The sequence below is a fragment of the Vombatus ursinus genome, unplaced genomic scaffold (assembly GCF_900497805.2).
Source record: "Vombatus ursinus unplaced genomic scaffold, bare-nosed wombat genome assembly UNPS02014809.1, whole genome shotgun sequence".
Classification (NCBI taxonomy): Eukaryota; Metazoa; Chordata; class Mammalia; order Diprotodontia; family Vombatidae; genus Vombatus; species Vombatus ursinus.
This window is the reverse complement of record NW_020954587.1, coordinates 19,683,005-19,696,115: the sequence shown is the minus strand read 5'-3', so window position 1 is coordinate 19,696,115 and position 13,111 is coordinate 19,683,005.

The following is a 13,111-nucleotide window of genomic DNA, read 5'->3' as shown; positions in this document are numbered from 1 at the left end:
TAATTCTTCCAAGACTTTTCTATACCCTGTCTTGCTGCCATACAATAGCACCAGTAGAATACTGGCATTAAAAGATGGGGCCTCTTCTGGACCTTGGGGCAGAGCCAAGATGGCAGATTAGGGTCAGTCACCCAGCTGAGCTATCTCAACATTCCCTTCCAAACAAATTTAAAATAATGCCTCAAGTCAAATTTTGGAGCAGCAGAGCCAACAAAAGGTTAGGGCGAAACATTTTTCCTGCCTAAGAAAACCTAATTAGTCAGGAGAAGTCTGTGACACCAGGGTAGAGGCCTGTATGGAATCCACACACACAGTAGCAGCAACAGAAGCTGTAGCAACAGCAGCAGCTTAGGGAGATCTCAGCCCAGAGACAGTAAGGGGGTGAGACAACTGGTCAGAAATAGATTATAGGGGACCCTTGGCTGGCACTGGGTATAGAATTAATTTCCCTTATACAGCTCTGAGTCACAGTTCCAGGGCTGAGAGGCACACTGGTGGTCAGTCTTAAGAGACCAGGTGCCCTGGTTATAGCTCCAAGGCAAAGAGAGGTGTTAGTGGTTGTGGCTGCAGGGGACCAGGGGCCCTTCCTGGGTAATGACCAGAGCAAAAACCAAGAGATCAGTGACAACACCTCTCCCATGATCACAACACCTTGGAAGCACCAAAAACTTGCAGATGCCCAATGTATATAGCTCTGAAAACAGCAACACGAAAAATCCTGAAGCTTGGGACACTGCCACCCTCCCTCCAAGTGAGCAGAGCCCAACTTTAACATGAAGTTCAAAATCAAGAAATAGGCTGGAAAATGAGCAAACAACAATAAGAATAATAATAATAAAAAACGCTTGGCAATAAAAAACTATTACAGTGGCAGGGAAACCAAGATATAAACTCAAAAGAAGACAACAATGTGAAAACAGCTATCAAAAAACCCCTCAAAGAAAAATGCTAATTGGATCCAAGCCTAACAAGAATTTCTGGCAGAGACAAAGAAAGAAATGAGTGGTAGAGGAAATTTTGAGGAAAGAAATGAGAGCAATACAAGACAATAATGAAGAGAGAATTAACAGTTTAGTAAAAGAGACAAAAAAAACCCCACTAAAAAAAAGAATTCCTTATAAATTAGAGTTGGGCAAATGGAAGCTAAAGATTCCATAAGACATCAAGAAACAATCAAACAAAGTGAAAAGAATGAAAAAAAAATAGAAGAAAACGTGAAATATTTCAATGGAAAAACAACTGACCTGGAAAATAGATTGAGGAGAGATGATTAAAGAATTATTGGACTACCTGAAGGCCATGATCAAAGAAAACAGCCTAAATATTATCTTTCCAGAAATTATCAAGGAAAACTGCCCTAATATCCTAGAACCAGAGGGTAAAATAAAATGGAAAAAATCCACAGATCACCTCCTGAAAGAGATCCCAAAATGAAAACTCCCAGGAATATTATAGCCAAATTCCACAGCTCCCAAATCAAGGAAAAAATATTGCTAGTAGCCAGAAAGTAGACAGAAGTTAGAAGCAAAATAGACTTTTGAAGACAGAAAAGAGAGAGATAAACAGACTGAGACAGAGAGACAGAGAGAGAGAAGAAGAAAATGGGACAGAGGGAAATACATGGTGATCATAACTGTGAATGTGAATGGGACAAGATCACCCATAAAATGGAATCAGATAGCAAAATGTACTAGAAACCAGAATCCAACAATATGTTGTTTATGAGAGACACTCTTGAGAGACTCACACAGATTTCAAATAAAGGACCGGAGCATAATCTAATATGCTTCAGTTGAAGCAAAAAAGGCAGGGATAGCTTGCCTAATCATGATCTCAGACAAACAGAAAAACAAAAATCAACCTAATTAAAAGAGATAATCAGAGAAACTACATTTTGCTAAAAGGTGCCATTGTCTATGACAATGAAGTAATATTAAAAATCGTATAGCAAGTTTCCCTGATAAAGGTCTCATTTCTCAAATATATACTGAGTATAGAACTAAGTCAAATTTACAAAAATAAGATCCATTCCCCAACTGATAACTGGTCAAATGATATAAAAAGGTAGTTTTCAGAAGAAAAAAACAAAGTTATTTACAGTCATGTGAAAAAAATGTTCTAAATCACTATTGATTAGAGAAATGCAAATTAAAACAACTCTGAGGTACCACCTTACACCTATCAGAAACAGCAAATGCTGGAGGGGATGAAGGAAAAATAGGTACACTAATGAATTGTTGGTGGAGTAGTAAATTAGTCCAACCATTCTGGAGAACAATTTGGAATTATGCCCAAAGGGCTATCAAACTGTGCATACTCTTTGACACAGCAATACCACTACTAGGTCTGTATCCCAAATAGATCGAAGAAAAAGGAAAAGGACCTACATGTGCAAAAAATATTTATGATAGTTCTTTTCATGGTGGCAAAGAATTGGAAGTTGAGAGGATACTCATCAAATAGGAAATGGTTGAACAAGTTGTGGCATATGATTTTGATGGAGTACTATTGTCCCATAAGAAATGATGAGGGCAGTGGTTTCAGAAAAAAAAAAAATGTCAAGACCTATATGAACTGATACAAAATGAAGTAAGAAGAACTGGTAGATAATTGGGCACAGTAACAGCAACGTTGTAACAATGATCAACCATGAAAGACTTGGCTACTCTGATCAATACAACGGTCCAAGACAAACCCAAAGGACCTCTGATGAAAAAATACTATCTCCAGAGAGAGAACTAATGAATTCTGAGTGTAAAGGGTAAAGTCTGTGTCTATTAAATAATAGCTCACAGTTTTGTAGTGCTTTACAGTGTACAAGGTGCCTTCCTCACAGCAATTCTGGGAAGGATGTAGTATGGGTAAACTAAGGCTCAGAGGTGAAATGACCTACCCAAGTGATGAATCTAGGTTTTAAATCAAAGTGTTTTGACTCCAAGTCCAGTGTTTTCTCTGGTACGTGCTGCCTCTTACCTTTGTACATAGTAGGAAGTCTATAAATATTTCTAGAATTAAATTGCACAATTATGTAGTTATATATGCTAAGTCAAAATGGGCTTTTCCCATACTAAAAAATAACTGAATTTCTTTCCTTGTAAGATTGATTTTATCCTTAAAATCATCTTAAATGCTAAGGCCAGTTGACTTAAAATTAGTTCATTCTTGAAAAAACAATCTTCTGGAAAAAAAAATTGTGTTGAGGAAAACAAATATATATATATATATATATCCTAAATATTTCTTTTTTTATTTTAATTAATTTATTTTGATTTATCAGCAATCACTTCCATAAGCTTTTGAGTTTTAAATTTTTCTCCCCCTCCCTCCCCACCTCACTCCCCAAGATGGCACACAATTTGATATAGGTTACACATATACATTCCTATTAAACATATTTTCACTTTAGTGATGTTGTAAGTAAGAATTAGAATCAATAGGAGGAACCACCAGAAAGAGGGAACAAAATACAACAGAAAAAAAAAATAGCAAATAGTATGCTTCGATCTGCATTCAAACTCCATAGTTCTTTCTTCATATGTGGATAGCATTTTCCATCATGAGGCCTTTGGAGATGTCCTAGATCCTTGTGTTGCTGAGAAAGGTTAAGTCTATCAATATTAGTACCTAACTGATTATATTATTCCTTTCTTGAGCCAAATCTGATGAGAATAAAGTTCAAACAATGTCATCTTCCCTTGTAGGGATATAAACAGTTTTCCCTTATTAATAATATGTTGTTTCTTTCTGTCCCATTTACCTTTTTATGTCTCTCTTGAGTCGTGTATTTGAAAATCAAATTTTCTGTTGAGCTCTGGTCCTTTTATCAGGTGTTTGGAAGTCCCCTATTTCGTTGAATATCCATCTCCTCCCCTGAAAGATCATGCTCATTTTCGCTGGGTAGTTGATCCTTGGTTGCAATCCAAGTTCCTTTGCCTTACGGAATATCATATTCCCTGCCCTATAGTCTTTTAATGTAGAAGATGCAAGGTCTTGTGTAATCCTGACTGTAGTTCTATGATATTTAAATTGTCTCTTTCTGGCTGCTTGCAATATTTTCTTTTTGACCTGGTAATTTTGGAAGTTGGCTACTCTATATTCCTTGGCATTTTCAATTTGGGATCTCTTTCAGGAGGTGATCAGTGGACTCTTTCTATGGCTATTTTACTCTCTGGTTCTAGGACCTCAGGGCAGTTTTCCATTGTGAATTTCCTGAAAGATACTGTCCAGTCTCTTCTTTTCATCATGATTTTCAAGTAGACCAATAATTTTTAAATTGTCTCTCCTGGATCAATTTTCCATTGTTTTACCAATGAGGTATTTTACATTTTCATCTATTTTTTCATTCTTTTGTTTCTGTTTGACTGATTCTTGCTCTCTCATAGAATCATTAGCTTCCATTTGCCCAATTCTAATTTTTTGTTTTTTGGTGAGGCAATTGGGATTAAGTAACTTGCCCAGAGCCAATTCTATTTTTAATAAATTGTTTTCTTCTATTAGATTTTGTAGCTCCTTCCCCATTTGACCAATTGTATTTTTTAGGGGCTTGTTTTCTTCAGTGTACTTTTTTTCCCCAGTTGGTCAATTGTATTTTTTAGGGACTTGTTTTCTACAGTTAAGTTTTCTCCTTCCTTTTTCAAGCTATTGACTCTCTCTTGCATACCCCTCATTTCTTTTCCCATTTTTTCTTCTATCTCTCTCATTTGACTTTTAAAATCTTTCTTGAGTTCTTCTAAGAAGGTTTTTTGGGCTTCAGACCGGTTCATAATCCCTTTTGAGGCTCCAGATGTGGGTTTGTAGGCAATGTTGTCCTCGTCAGAATTTCTTCCTTGATCTTCACTAGTCCCATAATAAGAATCTATCATACATTTCTTTTTGCTCATGGTGTTTGCTTATTTCCTGGCCTTTAAAGAGATTGAGCTCTCCTGCTAGGGAGCAGGGGACACTGACCCAAGCTTCTTGTGTTGGGAGCCCAGGGTCTGGTCAACAGCTTTGTGTGCTGGGGCCTACAATTCTGGCAGTTGGAGGCTGTAGAGTTCTGGCAGCTTACCTGGTGCTGGGCTGGAATCAACAACACTGGAACTCTAGGGGTAGGATTCCATAGTGTGGCCCCTGGAGATTTCCTGCTCACCTGGGCCTTTCCTTCCTTTTGCTTTCTTCAGCTCTTTTCAGATGGATGTTGCAGGATGTTTATCTCCCTGGGGCGCTTCTTCCCTTAGTTTTGCTGAGGCACTGAGAGACCTGGATGCTGTGGAATGCCGAGGCACCTGGTGGTTTTCCAAGCTGGTTTCCACCAGTCCCCCCAACCTCACTGAGGCACTCAGAGGTCCAGGTGTTGGTGTTTGCCTACTCCACCACCTGGGTTTCAGGATCTCCTCCTGGTATGGTATGCTGCGGTGGGGCTTTCTGCTAGCTTCCTGGGACATCTCCCATTCTGTACTGCTCACCTTCCCCCAGGACAAGAGGGGCCTTTCCCATTAATCCCTCAAGCTACCTGGGCTACTGGACTGATGTACCCCATCTTTCTTCTGGTTCAGCTGTTCCAGGGTTTTTCCTGGGACAATATTCTCTGGGCTTTCAGAGGTTAATAAGGGAGGGTAACAGCAACTTCTTACTCCACCCCTAAATATTCTATAGACATAATCTCCCACATACCACCTTGGTTTCTGGAGTGGGGCAGATTGGGCTCACAATTTAACTCAGTTTTTACATAGTACTTATCCTACCAAGTTCTACTGGTTCAAGACTCTTGTTCCTCATGGCATCGATATTGGGCTGGCTTCAATACACAGCCTGGAATCCTGAATTTGCCAATCCTTCTGGCCTGCACTCCTAGCCCTGATCAAAGACTCCATTCCCTTCTCTTAGAATGGAAAAGACAAGGCGGGGGTGGGGGGGAGGCCAAAGACCCACATATTAAGGGTCATGTGGTATTAAGGGTGAGGTGAGGAGAGAAGACCCTTCTCCCTTACTTATAGCCTTCCTTACTTACCAAATAGTCACACTGGCTTTGAGTGAAAGAATCACCTTGCTCCCTCATATTGAGTACCACCCAAGCCACAGTCAATACTAACTTAAGCCCTTTGAAGACACCAACCATTCTGACTACACTTTTTCTTTTTCAGTCATTTCAGTCATATCCAACTCTTTGTGATTCATTTGGGGTTTTCTTGGCAAACATACTGTAGTGGTTTGCCATTTCCTTCTCCAGTTCATTTTATAAATAAAGAAACTGAGGCAAACAGGGTTAAGTGACTTGCCCAGGGTTACACAACTAGTAAGTGTCTGAGGTCAGATATGAATTCAGGTCTTCCTGATTCCTGACCCAGCACTCTAGCCACTGCACTACCTTGCTACACATGATGACACAGCCAAAGGAAAATGGCTCCTCCCAAACACATGGTAGACCACCATAGACTGTCCATGTGTTCTTCAGTGTTCTAATATCCCAGGAACAGTTCCTTAGCATCTTCCACATAGATGATGATCTGGGCATGAATCAGATCTCCATTACACTATGATCCTGGCTCTTGAGTAGAAACGATTCCAGTCTCACACACAGGACACAAGGACACAAGCATGCCGCAATAGCTCCTGGGTACCCTCCTCAAAGAACAAATAACCTCAGACAACAACAAACAGGGAAATGAGAAGGAAACACCTGACTACCTAGGCCAACCTATCACAAGCTTTTTATGCATTCTTCACTTCCCTATATTCTATGTTATAAATGTCACAGCAGATGCCGTGGTTTGACATTATCACGCTATCACTGACCTCAGTTTTACATGCCTCCCTTCCAATTTCTAGGTCATGTGACCAATAAGATAGAGGACCAGATATTTTCTCTGATCCTCACAACCTCTCAAATTTCTCCAAAATAGAAATTATACACAAGAGATAAAGTAATTTCAGTTGACTCCATAAGAAAGAGATGTCAAACTCACATGCAGTTCACAAAACTTCTAAATGTGGATCCAACCAAATCATGATGTGATTGGGAAATGTTTAACAAAACACATAAAAATACAATGAAACATAGACAATGATAATTTGTAGTTTTCTAAGTCAATATACATATTGTAGGGATCTGCTTCCATTTGCGCTTGTCACCATTGGTCTGATACCAAGAACTTTGTCCAAAGTTGTCTATTATGAGTTGAACTATTCAAAAATTCTCCTTTTCTTTTGCCTATTTCTATCCCTCCTTTTTCCTCCTCACCCATTCTCCTGCAGGTCTTCTTCTTCCTAAGCAACTATAGAAATCATTTTCCCTTCATTGTTAACTTTTGATTTGACTAGGGCACATCACAAATTCCTGTCTATCTTCTTACTCCCCACCCCAGGTAGGATTGGGGCCCTTCAAACTTGGCAGACATCCCAAGACTGTACAAATCACCATACCCTACCCTGCCAATAAGACATGTTTGCATATGAAGATGGGTGTGGGAGGCCAAGCATGACAACATAAGCTTTATCACTTGATGGACATGTTCAAAGTGGATGTACAACAGACATCTTAAACTCAACATGTTTTTCTTTCCCCTTAAACTCTAATCCTCCTGTCTTCTCTATTACTGTGAGGGCAACACTATTCTCCTAGTCCCTTTGGTTTGTAACCTAGGTGTTATCCTTGACTGCTTACTATCTCTCATCTCCCATATCCAATCTGTTGCCAAGACCTGTTGATTTCACCTTGACAACATCTCTCAAATACATCCCTTTCTTTTCTCTGACACTGCCACTCCGGGGCAGGCCTTTATCACTTTATGCCTGGACTACTGCAATAATCGGCCTCCTCTCTCCCCACTCCAATATTCCATTCAATCACCAAAGTGACTTTCCTAAAGCACAAATTTGAACATATCAACCCTGCCCCCTCCTCAAACTCCAGTAGCTCCTTAGTGCCTCCAGGATCAATACAAAATCCTCCATCTGGCATTCAAAATCCTTTATAACCTAGCCCCCTCCTGCCTTTTTGGTCTTCTCACACCTAATTTTCTGCCAAGTACTCTTCAATACAGGAACACTGGCCTCTTTGATGTTCTATGAACAAGATACTCCATCTCTCAACTCCCATCATTTTCTCTGTCTCCTATGCCTGGAATGAAGAAGACTCTGTTTTGTGAACATTTTGATGGTGGCAGATTTGACTGGCACCTTAATGCCATAACCTGAATAGGTATCAATTGAAGGAAAGGCAGACTTCTTACCCTGAGATGGTGGAAAAGGGTCGATATATTCAATTTAGCAGTCAGAGGCAGGGTGGGGAACTATGTGGAATCATGGAGAACTGGTCTTTCAGAAGTGTGTGGTCTTACTGATGTAAGGAATATAGTTGGGCAGAAATAGCTGCCTTGTTCTTTTTTATGAGATCCGCTCCCACTGCAACTTATCAAAGCCATGTCCAGATTGGTGATGGACCCATTCCCTAAACTATGCTGTTCTCATAAGGGCTTATGAGATCTCATTTGCATATTTAGTTTAGGCAAGGATGTACATTGTCATTGATGGGCACTAACATGACCAATAACCATATGCCATGGGAGGTATAATTCCTCCATGGGTCCCCCAAAAAGGAGAGACCTTGATTATCCAGTCCTATTCTTTCCAAACCCCAAACTTTCTGTGAGCCAAATCCATGGCCACTGCCCAGGCTCCATTCTGCTTGATCTTATGGAAAAAGACTTCCAAAAACATGAACCCCAAAGGGTTATAAGGACCCAGGGAAAGAGATGGTTGAACAACCTGCTTTTTGGCTTCCAGGGCTGCAGCCTATTCTGGCCCCCTTTCAAAAATGACAGATTTGGAGGAGATTCAGTAAATAGAGACTGTCAGGGTACCTGAGTCAGAAGTCTGAGTGTGCAAGATAGAAATTCCAATAAGGCTCTGGGCTTTCTTTTGGGTTTGGGAGGAAGCTAGCATGAGTAGCTTATCCTGACCTTTGTCCAGAATCATCTAGGCTCTTCCCATCTCCTGCATTTCCTCAAACTTTACAGATTAGGCTGGACCTTGGGTTTTGGGGGGATTAATTTCCCACCCCTTGTTGGTCATAAATTAGGTCATCATTTGATCCCAGGCCTCAGCCACTGCGACCTCATTTGATCCAGTCAACTCGATGTTATTTATGTAGTGATATACTCCAATACCCTCAGGATGAGAAGCCTCTTTCAGATCTCTGTCCACCAGGCTAGGTATGAAGCCATATATAGAGGTGGCCCGAAGGAAGAATGGTGAAAGTATACTGGACCCCTTCCTAAGTAAACTGCACCTTAGTCTTAGTCAAAGGAATAGAGAAAAAAGCACTGGTGAAATCAGTAACCCCATATAATGCATGTTGGGCCTATACTACCTGGTCCATCATATTGATGAGATTAAGAATAGCTACAGGGATAAGCTTGACAACTTTGTTCAGTTCTCTAAAGTCCATCGTAAGCTACCAGTTGTCATCTGCCTTCTTAACTGAATATATACACTAGGTTGTTATAAAAGGAGTCAGTTAAATATTCCAGCCTTCTTCATCTCCACAACTGGAAAGGAAATATCTTTCACTTCCTCAGAGACTCATTTTTCTTTCTTTCTCTCTTTCTTTCTTTCTTTCTTTTTTGATATTAACTACATGGGATTGCTTAGGTAGCCTCACAGGTATCCCACAAGGCTCTGTCCTGGGCCTTCTCCTCTTCTCCCACTATACCATTTTACTTGGGTGATCTCATCAGCTCTCATGGATTCAATTATCATTTCTTCGCTGATGATTCTCAAATCTACCTATCTAGCCTTAGCCCCTTTGCTAAATTCCACATCTTATATCTCCTATTGTCTGTTAGATTTCTAGAACTACAAGTCTTGCAGGTATCTTAAACTCAACATTTCCAAAACTGAACTCATTATCTTTTCCCCAAAATTCTCCTCTCCTTCAAACTTCCCTATCATTTTAATACTCTACTATCCTCCAAGTCACTTAGGCTTGCAACCTAGGTATCATCATCAATTCCCCACTCTCACCTCCCATATCTAATCTGTTGCCAATCTATTCAGTTGGATGACCTTGGAGTCTTCAACATATGACCAAACTCTAGGGGCTCCACAGTGCCTGCTTCAACTGCCATAATGGCTATTGGAACAAATTGTTCTCATATCACCCATTCCACCGGACAGCCTTCACATGCTTAGGGTAGACATCCCCCTAACTCACCAACAGGTTTGAGACCTAATGTCATCGGTCCTCTTAGAAAGGAAGGACAAACCACAACAGTACTTGGAATGTACTCCCTCCTCACCTCCACCCCAGAGAATGCCTTTTGTCCTTGAAGATGCAACTCAAACACTATCTTCTACATGAAATCTTTTCTGGTCCTCTCGTCTGTTAGTTCACTCTCTTCTCCCAAATTACCTTCATATTTATTTAATTCTCTTTATGTTTATGCAATGTACCCTATATGTGTATATGTTGTACATATATGTAATTGTTACATCTCCTGTTAAAATGTAAGCTCCCTGAAAGTAAGAATTGTTTCACTCTTTGTATACAATCCCCAGCATCTAGCACAGGGCCTGGCACATAGCAAGCGCTTAATAAATATTTTTTTGGCAGATCTTAAGAGTTCCTTTTAAAAACAAATTTTCATTCATACCTTCTGCTTCTTACTCCATCATAATTATCCCAAGTATTTTCCCCCTTCCCTTCCCAGAAAGTCATCCTACACAACAAACAGTATTTTTTTTTTTCTAGGCAATTGGGGTTAAGTGACTTGCCCAGGGTGACACAGCTAGTAAGTGTCAAGTGTTTGGTCTGAGGACAAACAGTATTTTTTAACAGGGAAAAAAACTAACAGCAAAACTGATTAATACATTTAAAAAGTCTGAAAACATATGCAATATTTAACATCTGTGGACCTCTCACTTCCTCAAATGAATGAATTACTGGTATCCTCTAATACCTATTCATTCAAGTTCTGTTTGATTGTTATGTTTCTACTTTTGATTTTTTTTGGTGTGTAATTGTCCTTTCTATTTACATTGTAGTTCCTGTGTATTTTGTTTTGTTTCTGCTTACTTGACTTTGGATCAGTTCATATGATCTTTTCATGCTTCCCTGTATTCATCACCCACATCAGTTCTTATGGCACAGCAATATTCCAATTCAGTTCAATAAATATTAATCGCCTATTCAAGTACTGTGTTTAAAGGCTGGTGATACAAAAAGAGGCAAAAGATAGTTCCTACCATCAAGGAACTTACAATTTAATGGGGGCACCATGCAAATAAATGTATACAAAGCAAGCCATATGCAGAATAAATAGGAAATAATTATCAGACAAGGCACTGGAATTAAGAGGGGTTGGGAAAGGCTTCCTGTGGGAGGTGGGATTTTAGTTAGGACTTAAAGAAGGGGAAGTGGCAGAAAGCTAGAGGCCTGAGTTCAGGAAGATTCACCTTCCTGAGTTCAAATCTAGCCTCAGACATGTACTAGCTGTGTGACCATGGGTTAGTCACTTACCTTTGTTTGCCTCAGTTTCCTCATCTATAAAATGAGCTGGAGAAGGAATTTTTGCCAAGAAAATCTCAAATGGGGTCACAAAGAGTTGGACACAAATGAAACAACTTAACAAGCGGAATCTCTGTCAAAGTATAAAACCTATCTAGTATCTTTTCTCGCATAATTCCGAAGTGTTTTCTAGAGGAGTTGAATTACTTGCAGCTCCACCAGTAGAGAATTAACTTGCCTATCTTCTCAAACATTCTAATTAGGATCTTTGAGAATTTTGCTAGCTAGATAGGTTTGGTAATTAATACCTTAAGATTCCTTTAATGTGCATTTTTTTCAAGTGGTTGATGGTTTGTTTTTTTTAATAACTGCTCATGACTGCATCTTTGGGGAAATAGATGCTAAGCTTGTATGTTGTCAGTTTCTTATTAGTCAAGGATACTTAACACAGGATTCGTGAAATTTTAAATCTTTTTATGACTTTTCAACATAACCCATTTTCTTTGTGATACTCCATATTTTATGTATTATTATTACTATTTTGTGCATTTCTGAGAAAAGGTCCATAGTCTTCACTAGACTCCTAAGAGGCCTACAATACAAAAAAGGATAAGAATTCCTGCTATAAATGTTGCACGCCAGACTTTAATCAGATATTTTGGTGGCACAGCGAATAGAGAGTACATGGCCTGGAGTTGGGAAGACTCATCTTCCTGAGCTCAAATCTGGCCTCAGACACTTACTAGCTGTGTGACCCTGAGCAAATCACTTTAACCTGTTTGTCGATAAAATGAGCTGGAGAAGGAAATGGCAAACCACTCCAGTATCTCTTCCAAAAACAAACAAAAAAACCCAAAAAGGGTCAGAGTCGTACACAGATGAACAAAGTTAATGCAACATTTTTTCTAATACACACCTGATTCTAGCAGTACTGATTTTACTTATGCAAAATGATTTTATTTTTACGAAATTAACATCGTCTTTATTAATTTTTTTTATTCTCCAGAGTCCTAAGGACCGTACCACTGGATCACAGGCCCTGGCAGATCCTACAGTTCTCACTACACACCGGAATGTGTTTCCTGAGGACCAGACTCAGGGCTCCTCACCTGCCACCTGGCCACGTGCTGCCGAACTCCTCCCACCCCAACTCGGCTGCATTCGGGACGGACGGGAAAGAAACAGGGAGGCTCACGTGGGCAAACATAACTACCAAAACTCTGAAGAGGTGGGGGGGGGAAGGCTAAAACTACAAACGGGCTCCTTCTCTTATGTGTTATAAATTAACATGGATGGATGTAGCCTTGGCAAAGACTGTACGCTCTTCCACGTTCTCCATTTTTTCCAAAACAAAATTCAGGTTTAAAGCTCATAAAACCAAGAGGACGGAAGGGGCGGGGCCAGAATCCAGAGGGTTGGGACGTACCACTCTAGACAGCCAAGTTTTGGGGGAGAGGAACATTCCATCTCTCAAGTATTCAAGAGTTTCCTTTCAAATACCTCAAAATTAACGTCACTTAACATATGAATTATTCTCACAAAAATTCTTATTTGATATCCCAATATCCCGATAATTCCCAAATCTTGCTTTAAGGCTGTTCTGATTTTTAGCCTCAGGAATGGACT